Genomic DNA, 10,140 nt, shown 5'->3' with positions numbered 1-10,140 from the left:
AGAAATCCGCCTGCCTCTGCCTCCCAAGTGCTAGGATTAAAGGCGTGCGCCACCACGGCCCGGCTCCAAGGCAACTCTTATAAGGACAACATTGAATTGGGGCTGGCTTACATGTTAGAGGTTCAGTCCAGTATCATCAAGGTGGGAACATGGCAGCATCCAGGCAGGCATAGTGCAGGAGGAGCTGAGAGTTCTACATCTTCATCTGGAGGCTGCTAGGAAACTACTGCCTTCCAGGCAGCTAGGGCTAGGGTATTAAAGCCCATGCCCACAGTGACGTACCTAATCCAACAAGGGCACGCCCCCTAAGAGTGCCACTCCGTAGCCCAAGCATATACAAACCATCACACCAACCTAGGGTTGCAAGCTGGCTTCTGATTGGAGGCAGGGTATCTAAAGGACTGAGTTTCTAATCTGTTGTATTGGACACAGCCAGGTACACAGCTCCAAACAAAATTGGGTTAGCGAGCACCCAGCTGGTTTCCTCTACAGCAATGTGAACTGCTTGTCCACTAGGAGAACAAAATCCCCACACTTTTGAGGTCATAGAAGTCTCTACAGATTGAGGGCAGAGAAAAATGGGCAGCGTGTCTTTTTCTTAGACACATCCAGTGACCAGTTTACACATGGGCATTGGCCTTTAAAATATTTTTGTGAATGAATTATGAATCAACAGAGCTTTGAGGAAATAGTTCAAGTGCGTTCGGGATGGTGGAAAGTTTGGGGTTGGAGTTTCGGTGTGAGTAGACAGTTAAAAAGGACCACAGTGGAAAAGCTGCACAATGGTCGATGCCCTCATCCACCACCACTCCAGAACTTCCCAGCATCCCAAAGCCACTCTGGAGAATGGAAGAGGACACCCTAGAATTGTCTAAAGAAAACGGAAGTGCCTGGAACTAGGTTTTCGGCCAACGAAGATGAGGCTGCTAAAGAGAGCTTACATCTAGCTGGGCGGTGGTGGCACACACCTTTAATCCCAGCACTTTGGGAGGCAGAGGCAGGCAGATTTCTGAGTTCGAGGCCAGCCTGGTCTACAGAGTGAGTTCCAGGACAGCCAAGACTACACAGAGAAACCCTGTCTTGAAAAATCAAAAAGAGAGAGAGAGAGAGAGAGAGAGAGAGAGAGAGAGAGCTTACATATAACATTCAAGAGAATAAGGAGTTAACTATTAAACCAGGTACAGTGCTACATGACTGTAATCCCAGGTACTGGGGAGGCTGAAGCTGGAGAGCGCTGGAGTTTGAGGCCAGCCTAGGCAATATAGCAAGGGCTTTGTAATTAAACAAATTACAAAGCATTCTTTAAAAACAAATAAAAAAAAGGAGGTGGGGGGATATGATCAAATGCTGACTTGTAAGAGTTACAAGGAGAAAGTGTACAGACAGGTGAAATAGCAGACTGGAAGCCTTCATTGTTTAAACCCAGACTCAGGTTTATGTATGTGCATCCAGGGTACAGGCTCAGGCACACTCTAGTCTGAACTTGCCATATACTCAAAGGCCTGCCTCCCTCTGAGCCAGGTCTCTTGGCCTGTGCCAGGAGTGGACAAAATACTTCTTTCACGGGAAAGCAGGGGTTTTCACATCCAGTGGATTTGCTAGGGACATGTGGAACATTAACACCAAGTATTTTGAGAAATACACATGAAAAGTCCTTTTTTTCTCTCTCTCTTTTAGTTTACTGGCAACATGCAACGTACCAACCACACTGCACAAAGAAATCCTCTGTTACCATCTGGAATTTCACTAAAAGTAAAGTATTAACATCCCACATCCAAATACAACAATTTCCCTTAAAATGTCAACTTCCCTCTCATCTAAAAAACATATATCCCCCCCCCCCAAAAAATATGCCTACTGGAAAATGTGTATCCCACACCCTCATGGAAGTCTGTAGGCATCAATCACAGGCTGCAGTTAAGTATAACAGATCTCAGATTCAGATTTGAATGCAGCCAGAACTCATTGCTCAAGGAGGCTGGTGGTCCTCAGCTGTCTAGCTGTCAATCACTTGTCATGAAGGTGGGGGATAACACATAACTTCGTTGCTCTCAGACCAAGAGCAAATTTTTAGGAAACTTAAAGGGAAGGTCAGTTATACAAGTACTAGGAGAGCTAGGAGGGAAACAGTAAGGAACAAACGGACAGGAAATGCGTCGAGTGCTCTGACATTAGCACACTCCATCCAGTCAGTTGCCAGGCAACTGAACTTGGCTGGAGAGGAGAGATTATTATTGATGCTGACTTCTAGGTTTACTTAAAGCTTGGATAAGATTTATGAGATGCATCGTTATGTGTGTTCTAGTAAGTGATCTATCAGGATTGAGAGCCACTTCCACATTCTATAAGAGAGGGAGGGAGTGGATGGGAATTACCAACTTGATAGGACCTAGAATCACCTAAGGGACCAACCTCTGAGCATGTCTATAGGAAAGTCTCAGTAGATGAACTGAGCTAGGAGCAGCCACCTTAAATGTAGGTTTGGACCATCCATCCCACGAGCTGGGGATTCCACACTGAAGAAACTAGAGGAAGCCAGCTGAGTGTCAGCTTTTATCAGCTTCCTGACTGCTGCCCTCCTTCCTCCATCTGGCCAGAGCAAACCCTTCCTTCCTTCCTTAAGCTGATCTGGTCAGGTGTCTTGTCACAGCAAGGAACACAGTAACTAATACAAGAACGGTGTGCTGTGAGCAACAGGCTAATCAGATAGCTCTGGTTGACTGCGTCCATTCGGAAAACCCAAGGTGGCGCCGGGCAGTGGTGGCGCACGCCTTTAATCCCAGCACTTGGGAGGGAAAGGCAGGCGGATTTCTGAGTTCGAGGCCAGCCTGGTCTACAGAGTGAGTTCCAGGACAGCCAGGGCTATGCAGAGAAACCCTGTCTCGGAAAAATAGAAAAAAAAAGAAAAGAAAAGAAAACCCAAGGTGGTTCCAAAGGATGATCAGATGGACCACCTCATCAGTCTTCCTGAAACATGAAAAGAAGGTAGACTTCGGAATGGAAGAAGATTGCCCCTGCCAAGTCTGACCATACCCCACAAACAAGCCTAGATACTCCTGCCCAGCTTTTTTGCCAAGTTCTGCCCCTGGTGTTTGATTTCTGCGGTTCTTTCCAAGCCGTCCATCCCAGCTCCCTGTCAGAAGTAGATAAATGGCAAAGATCTCTCTCCCATTCTGTAGGTTGTTTGCTATGCATTCAGTGGAACTTTTTACTGTGGAACTTCTTGATTTCCTGTAATGCCATTTGTTAACTCAAGAGCTCAAGAAGAAAGGACTGGAAATGTTCTGCGTATTCAGGAAAAGATGGCAGACAGGCTGCATGCCTCCAACCCAAAGGAGACTAAAGAGCATAAGAAAGCATGGCCTCACTCACCAGCTCCTTCCTCACCACAAGACCTGGTTAAAAATAGGACCATTGTAACACTAACCGTACAAGGAAATTCAGCGGGGTTTCAAGTGAATCAGAACCACTTGGCAACTAGCCAGGGACTTATTCAGTTCACAAATATGAATATTCATTGGTACCTATAGTGAAAGGCAAGGGAGTCATCTCAGAGAATAGAGACAGTGAATCAGACCTCAATCCTGCCCTCAAGGAGGATAAAAGCCAGGAAGTGAAAACTGCGACCAGAGGGTAAAATGCCAAGAAAATGGGAAGACTTCTAGGCATGCTCACAAGAGGAAGAGGACTGCAGGCTTCAGAGACAGAATGGTCTTCTGGGCTGGGAAATGTCAGGCACTGTACAGAAGGTAGGAATAAGAGTGGGGGAGTAGGCTTTCCAGAACTAGACGGGACAGGTTTGGAGGAGATGGCCCACATGGAGTGGGAAGATGGGGGAGGAGAGGAATGGAGGAAGGAGGAGAGGAGAGGCGAGGTGAGGGGAGACATTGATTTAGTAAAATAGCAGCTTGAGTTTTATCCCTTCCAGTCAAAAAAGGTTGTTTCTAGGAAAAAAAAAGTGCACGGGACTGAAATGCTGGCTCTGTGGTTAAGAGCACTGATTGCTCTTCCAGAGGACCTGGGTTCTGTTCCCAGTATCCACAATGACTATTACATGTAACTCAAATTCCAGGGGATCTGACACCCTCTTCTAGACATCTCAGGCACCTGCATACAGGTGCAAATACAGACAAGCAGGAGCACAGACATAAAATATATCTTTAAAACAATTTTTAAAATAAAGATTTGCTAAGAATAGTATCAAGTACAGAAAAACTCTGTGGTGGTTTGAATAAGAATGTCCTCTACTGCCACAGTCCTGTATTTGAATGTTTAAGTCAACAGGGAGTTCAACTATTTGAGAAGGATTAGGAGGTGTGGCCTTGTTGGAGGAAGAACGTCACTGGGGGTGGGCTTTGAGGTTTCAAAAGCTGGAGCCAGGCCCAGTATCTCACTTTCTCTTCCTGCAGCCTGGGAATCCAAATGTAGAACCCTCATTCAGTTCTCCAGCCATGTATCTGCCTGCATGCTGTCATGGTCCTTGCCTTGTTGATGATGGATTTAACCTCTGAGATATAAGCAAGCCCAAATTAAATGCTTTCTTTTATAAGAGTTGCCAGGGTCATTCTTAGAAAAGTGTCTCTTCGCACCGATAGAACATGGACTAAGCCAAACCCCAAGACTGGAAATGCCTGTGTACGAATGGAAACCAGATGACTATGCAAAAACCTGTCCAGGAATCATGAATGTCACTTACTGTATAACAGCTTTTAAAAAGCACATATTAGCAACTTAATGTCTTGCACATCAATCAAAGCAAGATGTATTCGATATAATATTATGCACAACATGGGTAGACTTAGGCAATATTGACATAAACTAGTCACAAAAGACAATATATAATGTGGTTACATTTATATGAAATTGTCCAGAGCAGGTATGTATAGAGAGAAAGTGGGTCAGTGGTTACCCGGGTCTCTAGCAATTTCTTCCCAGAGTGAAGCTTCTTAAGCAAGAAAGTAAACAACTCAAAACAGCTTCAGGAAGTCCCTGAAACCAGTAGGATTCTCTAGGTCCCTCTCTTCCAGTGTAAACCATCAAGATTGCAGTCAGTCTCAGTCAAGAGAAGCTGCAAAGAAGACTCTGAGACCAGACCGACTGCCCGGCTTGGAAGAAGCAGAGACCAGACAAGTTGCCTCAAGACAGATCAACTGAGGCACCTGGAAAGGACAGCCTCTAACCTGTTGAGCTGCTTGCAGACTGTAGTGTGCTCCAGGTTCCCAGATTTTGTGAGCTGTCACCCATGCTGGGGGATGGGCCCTTGGCGATGCAGATGTCTGGGTCGTTTCTGTTCCTGTAAGGAACCCCTCATCCACATTCTAGTAAGTAACCCCAATAAAAGGCATTAGTTCATCAATTTGGAATTAGATGGTACCCATACCTGGCTTGGCTATGGGCTGGCCCCCCATCTGGGGCGAGTAGATGTGGGCCTGTGCCCCTTGTCACACAACAGTAGGGCAGGGGTTGAGTGGGGGTTGGGGGATGATGGACAGACTGCTAATGAGCACTGGGTTTCTCTTTGAAGTGATGAAGTATTTTGGAATTAGAGAGCAAAGTTGGTCATAAAGGATTGTGAAGCAAGTTTTCATACTCTGTGAGTCATGTCTCAGTTCCACACTCCCTTCGTAGGGTGATGGCAGAGCGACCTTAGGAAGTCAGGTCCTAGAATCTTTATCGTGCCAGCACCTGTCCCTTAATGGGTGGCTTTGGGAATGAGTGAGATGACGCATTCAACGCACTGAGCGAGAATTCCGATCTGTAGTAATGCTCAGCAGATGGTCACTGTGGTGATGGCAGCGACAGCAGCATGGGTTGCTGGTATTGGGTAATGATAGTTCTAAGGGGTGTGTGTGTGTGTGTGTGTGTGTGTGTGTGTGTGTGTTTGTGTGTGTGTGTGCGCACGCCCACGTGTGCATCCGCCTGCGTATGTATACACGCATCTGTGTGTACCTGCTGAGAACAAAGGAAGATGTGGGATACCTCCTCTATCATCCTCCACCTTGTTTCTTTGAGGCAGAAGCTCTCAATGAGCTTGTGCTTTTCCACAGCCAGCAAGTCCCAGCTACCTTCTGGTCTTTGCCCTCTTCAACGCAGGATAACAGGCATACACAGGACCACACCCAGATTTTATGTGAGTGCTAGAACCCATACTTTAGCCCTCACAGCAAACACTCTTAACCACCAAGCCATCATCTTGCTCCAAGTATGAGCAACATTAAATTGTAGGGGGAAAAATGATTCTGCTGGGTGGTGGTGGTGGTGCACGTCTTAAGTCCCAGCACTTGGGAGGCAGAGGTAGGCAGATTTCTGAGTTCAAGGCCAGCCTGGTCTACAGAGTGAGTTCCACGATAGCCAGGGCTATACAGAGAAACCTTGTCTTGAAAAACAAAACAAAACAAACAAAATGATTCAAAGGCCCTGCATTCAGATATATGTTACAGACATGCAAAATATGACAGAACAAACAGCCAAAACCAAATCTTTGATGGGTGTCTCTCAGTGCTCTTGTCTCCTTTTTATATGTGTTGCTCTATTTACCATCAAGATTGTGCACTTGGTTTTTTTTCCCTTTAACTCTAGAAACCAAACAATATATCGTTCAAGACTCTCTGGCAAATTCCAGTCATTCTACTAGGCAGAGTCTAAGTATACACACACATTATTGGGCTACTTGTTTGTTTGTTTGTTTGTTTATGGGTCTTTTGCATGCGGTGCCCATGAATGTCATAAGAAGGCATTAGATACACTGGAACTGGACTAACAGGTGGTTGTAAGCTGCCATGTGGTTGCTAGGAATTGAACCCAGGTCCTCTTGAAGAGCAGTCACTGTTCTTAACCACAAAGCCATCTCTCCTATCCTACCCCTCCTCACTTCTAGGGGTTCAGAAACTCCACCCGAGGCTTTGTATCCCACTCATTTATGGGAGGACAATGCCTCTCCATTCCCAACGTTCTACCTATCCCAATTCTCCATAACCCCAACTTCTTTTTCAGGAACATGCCTACACTCACATTTGAAGTCACTCAAAAGTCAGAATAGGGTCAGCTTCAATGCCAATGATGCTCAATAAAGTAGGGACAGAAGAGCCAAAAGGTTAAAGGGATGGGGAAGAAAATCTGGTGAGCACTTAATTGGAGTTAGAGTACATAAGTTTAGATGACTATCAGCAGAACATTCTATAGACAGGGTACCCTTCATCAGAGGTGTTTCAGATTGGGGGGTGGGTGTATGGACTCAAGCATGAACACAAAATTCACTTTGTTTCATCTGTACCTTATACGTTGAAGTTTGGTCTGTTGCTATATACTATAATGCTAAAGTTCTATACCCCAAAGTCTAGGCCTACAAGTGAGTTCTCCAGGTTACCAGCTTTTGTTGTGCAATCCTTGTTCCTTAATTTAAAACTAGCAGTTAAATAAGAATGGCTACAGCTAATTACTGGAGGGGTTAGAGGTAGGTGGGCTTCTGAGTTACCTGGTTGAATGGGGTGAGAAGAGGAGAAGGGGGAGAACAAGGGGAGAGAGGAGAAGGCACCATGAGGGGAGATGGACCATGAGCATGTGACCAGGAGAAACAGCCAGTATCTGGGGTGCATGGCTGGGGAGGCAGCCAGGCCAGCAGTTTAAACAGAAGAGTAGAGGTTACACTCCAGTAATTGTCAAAGCCAAATAAAATAACCATAGTCTGAGTCTCATTTATTTGTAAGCTAGTTGTGTATAAGCTTAGATTGGTTCAATTACACTTATATACACAGCATGCCGATGTCACACCACATGAGGGTGATGTCACATAGAATGAGGGTAACGTTACACAGAATGATGGTGATATCACACGGAATTATGATGATGTCATGCAGCATAAGGGTAATGTCACACAATATCTTTCCGCACCTATATTTGACCTTGAGCATCACAGACACAGGTATGGAATTCTCTACTTGTGGCATCGCATTCGTGTTAGAAGGTTTGGGATTTCCAGATTAGGGCTAGTCAATCTATACTTCAATGTATCCATGTCAATATTTAAATCGAGGTCTCCAGCTTTATTTCAGTTTACTATTTTTATTTTGTGCATGGGTGCATTTGGCATGGCTCACATATAGAGGACAGATTATGGAAGTTGATTCTCTCCTTCTACCATGTGGGTCCTGAGATTTAAGTTAAGTCATCAGGCTTGGTAGCAAGTACCGTTACTCACCGGTCCAGGCCTCTAGTGTTAGATATTGATTTTTCAGTTGAATTACAAATTCTTATTAACCAGAAAAACAGCCAACAACTTTAGTACGAGTATATTCAGAGGCTCTAGGTGCCTTCTCTAAATTAATCCAAAAGTCTTGCAAAATTAAAAGCTGGCTACTCCCTACGTAGAAATCCTAAGACTACACAAAATGGTGGAAGTGACTGAACTTGGATGGACCTTCAGGGAATCTCTCAAAAATAAAGTTCATCTCTGGAGTGCCTCTGTTCTGTGTACACATAAGCATGAGGAAAACTAATATTTGCTTGTGAAATAAATTTCTCTCTTCCACTATAATAATTGTCAATTTATCAAAATGCTGTGCCATTTCAAAACCAACTTTCTGATTACATTTTGCTACGTAAGTATCTGTTTCCTTCTCTGTATTTTACTTCCTGTGTAGATTGGTCATATTCACTTTTTAGCTTGTATGGCATTCCAAAACTAGAAACAGCATTTATCTATTTTTAGCTCAGTCTATAAAGTTAAAGCAAATAATCTTCCTTCCAAAGTACTGTACATACTTCAAATTCATGGGGAAAAAAAATCCAGCAGTAATGAGCTCATAAAAGAAAACAGTAAAAAATTTAGAGTCAAAAGATTTTGACATCCACACCTTGTGTTATAATGAAACAGGGGATCTCAGCTTTCATCTCAGACAGCTTGTGAACATTTATAATGGAAACATTCGAAAAGATCCATCTGTGTTTCACAAAATTTCCCTGTGCACTAATGTCATTAAGATAATGACTACTAAATGGAAAAAATATGTTCCTCCTTTAAAAAAAAAATCAAAGACCTAGAAGGGGGCTGGAGAAATGGCTCAGACGGTAAAGCGCTTGCCTTGCAAGCACAAGGACCTGGGTTCAATCCCCAGAACCTGTGTAAGAAAAACAACCACAGCAGCAACAGCAACAGTAGCAACAACAAAAGAGCAGCAGGCAGCCAGGCCCATGCAGTGGTAGGTTTGTAATCTCAGAACTTGGGAAGAAGGAAGAAGGCTGGATTCCTGGAGCTTCCTGAATGGCCAGGCTACAATAGCCTAATAGGTGAGTTCCAGACCAGCGAGAGACTATCTGAAAAAACAAGGCAGACAGTATTCCTACAGAACAACAACTCAGGAATGCCAACCAAAGCTAGGGTCTGGCATGCGACCTAACACACATGTGAACACATACACGACAGAAATATTAAACAAACAAACAAACAAACAAATGACTGAAAAGTATAAAATGCTATTTCCTAACTGGCCTATTAGCAAATAAAAACCTGATCCAAACTCTTTTCCCTGCCCCCACAGCAGGTCATAGTTTCCTGTTTTGGGTGGCTAAATTTACCTTTGAATATGATTTTTTTTTTAATTTTTAATTTCTAAGACTTTCTAACAAAGCTGAATTCCAGGTTTTATCCACAGCTGAGCCCTTTCTGACAGTGTTCACTCTTTCTGACAGTGTTCACAGTCTGAAATGAACATGCTTCCTTATGCAAAAACATGATCCTTTTAAAAATGTATCATTGCTATTGTATGACATGACGAGGGGAGGCAGGCGTGTGTGTGGGTCAGAGGCCAACTTATTAGGACTGGTTCTCTCTTTCTACCATGTGGTCTGAGGGGTTGGATTGGGGTTGTTGGACTTGGTGGCAGATGCCTCTACCTACAAAGCTATCCTGTCAGCCCTAAAGCTGTGTTTTTACTTTCTTGGCATAACCTGAGATTTCAAGGTAAAATCCAGTGAGCCACAGACAGACTCCAGCATCGGGTCAAGCGTCTGCTCAGGCTCTTCCTGGTGTGATTTTCAGGTGCGCTGAGCAAGGACTCTTTCCAGATATCATGATCCAAGTGTTAGCTCCTGGTAACTGCTAAGAGAGACAGGGGTGGAGGGGGTGGGAGGGGGGTGCAGGGG

At 44.4% G+C, this 10,140-nt stretch overlaps 1 protein-coding gene and 1 long non-coding RNA gene across 4 annotated transcripts in view; one reads left to right on the top strand and one right to left on the bottom strand.

Moving 5' to 3' along the window:
• The window catches only part of LOC116071014, a 2,278-nt gene extending 479 nt beyond the window's left edge, over nucleotides 1–1,799 (top strand). Inside the window, exon 2 of the long non-coding RNA XR_004110671.1 lies at nucleotides 1,678–1,799. This is a non-coding gene — a long non-coding RNA (uncharacterized LOC116071014). The remainder of the gene's footprint in view (nucleotides 1–1,677) is intronic.
• The window catches only part of Tbc1d1 (TBC1 domain family member 1), a 199,481-nt gene that overhangs the window by 129,601 nt on the left and 59,740 nt on the right, over nucleotides 1–10,140 (bottom strand). The gene's annotated exons all lie outside the window — the stretch shown is intronic.

Source organism: Mastomys coucha, unplaced genomic scaffold, assembly GCF_008632895.1.
Source record: "Mastomys coucha isolate ucsf_1 unplaced genomic scaffold, UCSF_Mcou_1 pScaffold22, whole genome shotgun sequence".
Taxonomy (NCBI): domain Eukaryota; kingdom Metazoa; phylum Chordata; class Mammalia; order Rodentia; family Muridae; genus Mastomys; species Mastomys coucha.
This window is presented reverse-complemented; position numbering and strand designations above follow the sequence as displayed.